The sequence below is a fragment of the Oncorhynchus kisutch genome, linkage group LG2, assembly GCF_002021735.2.
Source record: "Oncorhynchus kisutch isolate 150728-3 linkage group LG2, Okis_V2, whole genome shotgun sequence".
Taxonomy (NCBI): Eukaryota; Metazoa; Chordata; class Actinopteri; order Salmoniformes; family Salmonidae; genus Oncorhynchus; species Oncorhynchus kisutch.
The window spans coordinates 21970457-21977428 of record NC_034175.2 but is presented as its reverse complement, the minus strand read 5'-3'; positions in this window follow the sequence as shown (position 1 = coordinate 21977428).

Here is a 6972-nt window from a genome sequence, read left to right as displayed (position 1 = left end):
TCTCTCTAATTCTCTCTTTCTCTCTTTCATTCTCTCTCTCGGAGGACCTGAGGCCTAGGACCATGCCTCAGGACTACCTGGCATGATGACTCCTTGCTGTCCCCAGTCCACCTGGCCGTGCTGCTGCTCCAGTTTCAACTGTTCTGCCTGCGGCTATGGAATCCTGACCTGTTTACCGGAAGTGCTACCTGTCCCAGACCTGCTGTTTTCAATTCTCTAGAGACAGCAGAAGTGGTAGAGATACTCTTAATGATCGGCTATGAAAAGCCAACTGACATTTACTCCTGAGGTGCTGACTTTCAGCACCTTCGACAACTACTGTGATTATTATGATTTGACCATGCTGGTCATTTATGAACATTTGAACATCATGGCCATGTTCTGTTATAATCTCCACCCGGCACAGCCAGAAGAGGACTGGCCACCCCTCATAGCCTGGTTCCTCTCTAGGTTTCTTCCTAGGTTTTGGCCTTTCTAAGGAGTTTTTCCTAGCCACTGTGCTTCTACACCTGCATTGCTTGCTGTTTGGGGTTTTAGGCTGGGTTTCTGTACAGCACTTTGAGATATCAGCTAATGTACGAAGGGCTATATAAATACATTTGATTTGATTTGATCAAGCAGCACTTCAGAAAGACCAGAGTGAACACTTTGTCTGAGATTGCTGGTGTTGTGAAAGACAGCACTGTGACAGGATTTAAAAATGTGAACCTTTATTTAACTAGGCAAGTCAGTTAAGAACAAATTCTTATTTACAATGAAGGCCTAGGAACAGTGGGTTAGCTGCTTTGTTCAGGGGCAGAACGACAGATTTTTACCTTGTCAGCTCGAGGATTCGATCTAGCAACCTTTTGGTTACTGGCCCAATGCTCAAACCACTAGGCTACCTGCTGCTCCTATGATGGTACGGTGCTGGTGGAACGCTATGGCTGACAACAACACTTGACTCTGTACTTCAGGATGCTGCCAGCACTTCAGGTAAAATAATGTTTTCTTTGTATGAGGTTATTCTTATCTAAACTTGGGAGGTGAATTGATGTTATGCAAGGTTGTAATGTCTTCTCATTTTTAGTTATTTCCTGTTTTACAGCTTTGATGCTCTGGAGTCTGGTGTTGTCGCCGAGGAGCATTCAGACTGTCTGGACCAGGATTCAGCTGCTGCCCAACGCTGACATCCTTCCTCCCATAGATGGTCTACCTGTAAAAGCACCACCTGGACTGGACACAACTAGACAAATCATTTTAACAAGATCAGGGAGTTTTGCGACAAAGAGGCTATGGACATCACATGAACTGCACTGCAAGTCAATGGCAGGACAGAAACAGGCTCCCCGAATATAGATTCCCTTGTTCGTGCGTGGTTTGGACAGGCCAGTCATCAGCACTATCTGCAGTGCCTCTATTCACATGACTCTCTCCTAACACACGCCATACGTTGCTGCAACTTTAAAGAAATATCCTGCTGTTCAGCCACTTTACCCCTGATTGTATGCAAAAAGTACCTCGTCTATCACTGATATCGTTATTGATATTGTTCATACTGTATATTTCATTTATGTTGACACTATCTATTTCTGATATTGCTACCATTTGGCTGTACTGTTTACACCTTCTGTAGAGACCATCCACTTTTGTGACATACCACAACAGTATCATGTGACCATATCAAGTGTCCTCCACTTAAATATATGGCGACATGCATCTGTTTATGTACTGTACATGTGCACCTCACTCAGGTTTCAACTCAGGTTGCATGGCCTATTATGTGATAAGTGCATGTGTACCAGTATATAAAGTATGTTAATGTATTTGGGCAGTGGTGTAACAATACTTTTTATGGTATCTGTACATTACTTTACTATTTATATTTTTTTAAACTTTTACTTCACTACAGTCGTATAGAAACAAATGTGCTTTTAACTCCATATATTTGACTTGACACCCAAAAGTACTCTTTACATTTTGACAGGAAAATGGTCCAATTCAAACACTTATCAAGAGAACATCCCTGGTCATCCCTACTGCCTCTGATCTGGCAGACTCACTAAACACAAGTGCTTCGTTTGTAAATGATGTCTGAGTGTGCCCCTGGCTATCCATCGATTAAAAAACAATAACATTGTGCCGTCTAGGTTGCTTAATATAAGGAAGTTGAAATGGTTTATATTTTTACTTTTACTTTTGATACTTAAATACATTGTGCCTCTGGCTATCCGTCAATACATTATTATTATTTTTAATACAGTTGTGCCATCTGGTTTAATATAATGAATTTGAAATGATTTATACTTTTACTCAAGTATGACAACTGTTTCCACAACTGGATGTGGCTGGTGGTTATAGCATTTCTTTCACATGACCCATCAATTTAGACAAGTGTGTCTGGGTAAGCATCATCTAATATTTATAACCAATTTTTATCTGGACCCTTTCTGTTTACCTGGAATTTTTCCTTATCGTAGGCTACTACAACTTTTAGTCCTTAGCACCTGACCTTATATGAATCCTTAAAGAGATGGGTGGGGCTAACGCTTATGGAGTCTGAAAAGACTCCCTAAATTCTATCAGCATATCGATTGTGCTACCAGGGCTGGTAAAACCCTAGATCATTGTTATTCTAACTTCAGCGACGCATATAAGGCCCTCCCCCGCCCTCCTTTCGGAAAAGCTGACCACGACTCCATTTTGTTGCTCCCTGCCTATAGACAGAGACTAAAACAGGAAGCTCCTGCGCTCAGGTCTGTTCAACGCTGGTCCGACCAATCTGATTCCACGCTTCAAGATTGCTTCGATCACGTGGATTGGGATATGTTCCGCATTGCGTCAAACAACAACATTGACAAATACGCTGATTCGGTTAGCGAGTTTATTAGCAAGTGCATCGGCGATGTCGTACCCACAGCAACTATTAAAACATTCCCAAACCAGAAACCGTGGATTGATGGCAGCATTCGTGTGAAACTGAAAGCGCAAACCACTGCTTTTAACCAGGGCAACGTGACCCGGAAACATGACCGAATACAAAGAGTGTAGCTATTCCCTCCGCAAGGCAATCAAATCAAATGTATTTATATAGCCATTCGTACATCAGCTGATATCTCAAAGTGCTGTACAGAAACCCAGCCTAAAACCCCAAACAGCAAGCAATGCAGGTGTAGAAGCACGGTGGCTAGGAAAAACTCCCTAGAAAGGCCAAAACCTAGGAAGAAACCTAGAGAGGAACCAGGCTATGTGGGGTGGCCAGTCCTCTTCTGGCTGTGCCGGGTGGAGATTATAACAGAACATGGCCAAGATGTTCAAATGTTCATAAATTACCAGCATGGTCCAATAATAATAAGGCAGAACAGTTGAAACTGGAGCAGCAGCACGGCCAGGTGGACTGGGGACAGCAAGGAGTCATCATGTCAGGTAGTCCTGAGGCATGGTCCTAGGGCTCAGGTCCTCAGAGAGAGAGAAAGAAAGAGAGAAAGAGAGAATTAGAGAGAGCACACTTAAATTCACACAGGACACCGAATAGGACAGGAGAAGTACTCCAGATATAACAAACTGACCCTAGCCCCCCGACACATAAACTACTGCAGCATAAATACTGGAGGCTGAGACAGGAGGGGTCAGGAGACACTGTGGCCCCATCCGAGGACACCCCCGGACAGGGCCAAACAGGAAGGATATAACCCCACCCACTTTGCCAAAGCACAGCCCCCACACCACTAGAGGGATATCTTCAACCACCAACTTACCATCCTGAGACAAGGTTGAGTATAGCCCACAAAGATCTCCACCACAGCACAACCCAAGGGGGGGGGGGGGGTGCCAACCCAGACAGGATGATCACATCAGTGACTCAACCCACTCAGGTGACACACCCCTCCCAGGGACGGTATGAGAGAGCCCCAGTAAGCCAGTGACTCAGCCCCTGTAATAGGGTTAGAGGCAGAGAATCCCAGTGGAAAGAGGGGAACCGGCCAGGCAGAGACAGCAAGGGCGGTTCGTTGCTCCAGAGCCTTTCCGTTCACCTTCCCACTCCTGGGCCAGACTACACTCAATCATATGACCCACTAAAGAGATGAGTCTTCAGTAAAGACTTAAAGGTTGAGACCGAGTTTGCGTCTCTGACATGGGTAGGTAGACCGTTCCATAAAAATGGAGCTCTATAGGAGAAAGCCCTGCCCTCAGCTGTTTGTTTAGAAATTCTAGGGACAATTAGGAGGCCTGCGTCTTGTGACCATAGCGTACGTGTAGGTATGTACGGCAGGACCAAATCAGAGAGATAGGTAGGAGCAAGCCCATGTAATGCTTTGTAGGTTAGCAGTAAAACCTTGAAATCAGCCCTTGCTTTGACAGGAAGCCAGTGAAGGGAGGCTAGCACTGGAGTAATGTGATCAAATTTTTTGGTTCTAGTCAGGATTCTAGCAGCCGTATTTAGCACTAACTGAAGTTTATTTAGTGCTTTATCCGGGTAGCCGGAAAGTAGAGCATTGCAGTAGTCTAACCTAGAAGTGACAAAAGCATGGATACATTTTTCTGCATCATTTTTGGACAGAAAGTCTCTGATTTTTGCAATGTTACGTAGATGGAAAAAAACTGTCCTTGAAATGGTCTTATCCCAGTCTGCTGTTCCCAGATGCTTCAAGAGGGCCACCATTGTTCCTGTTCCCAAGAAAGCTAAGGTAACTGAGCTAAATGACTACCACCCCGTAGCACTCACTTCCGTCATTATGAAGTGATTTGAGGGACTAGTCAAGGACCATATCACCTCCACCCTACCTGACACCCTAGACCCACTCCAATTTGCTTACTGCCCCAATAGCTCTACAGATGACGCAATCGCAACCACACTGCACACTGCCCTAACCCATCTGGACAAGAGGAATACCTACGTGAGAATGCTGTTCATCGACTACAACTTAGCATTTAACACCATAATACCCTCCAAACTCATCATCAAGCTCGAGACCCTGGGTCTCGCCCCAGCCCTGTGCGACTGGGTACTGGAAATCCTACAATGTGATTTTCTGGAGAAAAAAAATCTAATTTTGTCTGTCATAGTTGAAGTGTACCTATGATGAAAATTACAGGCCTCTCTCATCTTTTTAAGTAGGAGAACTTGCACAATTGGTGGCTGACTAAATACTTTTTTGCCCCACTTTATATACTGTACTTGATACCATCTACTGCATCTTGCCTATGCCGTTCTGTACCATCACTCATTCATATATCTTTATGTACATATTCTTCATCCCTTTACACTTGTGTGTATAAGGTAGTTGTTGCGAAATTGTAAGGTTAGATTACCCATTGGTTATTTCTGCATTGTCGGATCTGGAAGCCCAAGCATTTCGCTACACACGCATTAACATCTGCTAACCATGTGTATGTGACAAGTACAATTTGATTTGAGGGCGTGAACAATGTTGAATGGGTGTAGACAAAGGAGAGCTCTCTAGTAGGTACCGAAACAAGTCCCTTTTCTCAAAAGTGAGTTTACAAGTGTATCAACTTTCAAAGCAGAATTACTTTCCCATTGTTCCTCCAACATGCTGCGAATGATACACCATTTTGTAGCTCTCTACTTCTATCCAATGTAAAAAAAACAGAAATTCAAATGTTGCTACATAAGACTGAATCCAGGTGGTGAGTCACACATTGTGATTTGTTTTTTTTTGGTTACTACGTGTGGTTACTACGTTACTATGTGTTATTTCACCGTTTTTATGTGTACACTATTAATCTACAATGTAGAAACAGTGAAAATAAAGACAAAACCCTTGAGTGGTACTGTATGTGTGTGAGTTTGAGCTTATGTGTAAGCATGTGTGTGGTAAGGTGCAGAGTCAGTGCTCTAGCGGTTAGTCCCGGTCACAGTGGAACGGAATACCGTAGCTATCTATGGTAGAAAAAGTACAAAACAATGTGAAGAGTTCGTATAAAGGTCAGTGAGTTGTTTGACTTGCTGGCAATCCTCCACTGTCATCAAATCGGCCAGTAAAAGTGTGTGTGAGGAATTTCCCATACGTACAGTATATTAGCTAGTCATTGGTCAATACAAGGAAGTAATGTTGGTTTAATTGTCTCCTACGCTCATGCCTTACCTACATGCCTTATTATACTGTCCTTTATTTGATGCTGTAAGTACATGGAGGGTAAGATAAAAATAATAATATATAATAATATAATATAATAATATCTTAGTATTTGTTTTTCTTAGCTCAGTTCAGTGCAGACACGCTATGATAACTCTCTTGAATGCTTGACCCGAGTAGCGACAGCCTCACGGAACAAGGCTGGTGAACAAGACTATACTAAGGGCTACTTGGTCCCTGGTTGTGGTAGAATGAGTTATAGCTTTTTCCTAATTGTGAGTGTTGTGTTTATGACTTGATTGGAGACGTTTCAGGACAGGAAATTAAAACACTGTTATACTAACTAGGATAAAGAATGGTAGCAGCTAAGACCACGGGTCCCCCGTTTGTGGACGTAAGCACCAATATGTTTACAAGCTGTTCTGTGTTTGAGTGTACAAGAAGAACAGGTGTCCATCTAATGATAAGACAGTATTAGAACGAGGACACAGGAAGCAATAATGTTGTGTTTGAGACTGTTTGTATACAGAACCATGTGCCAGACACACACATCCTGAGTGGTATACAGTCAGTTCCCAATAGACACTGACCATATTGCCTCTCCGAGTGTTTGGTTTTTATTGTAGTTATTTAGCATGAAATTCACATTAATCTGAACTCTATTTCATCTGCTAATATTTTATTTTGATTATTGCGCACACGGATGTTGTTTCAATTACACCCTCCACATGAGTAGTGAGTAACAAAAAGCCGTAAGAAACCGTAATGTGGCATGTTGTAATCTCTTTCTATCCTCTCTTGCCATCAGAGTCTTGGAGCCCTTGAAGAGACGATGAGTTGGTTTATTGTCAGAGACAGGAAAACCACGCTGTCTAACCGGGTTTGTTCCAGG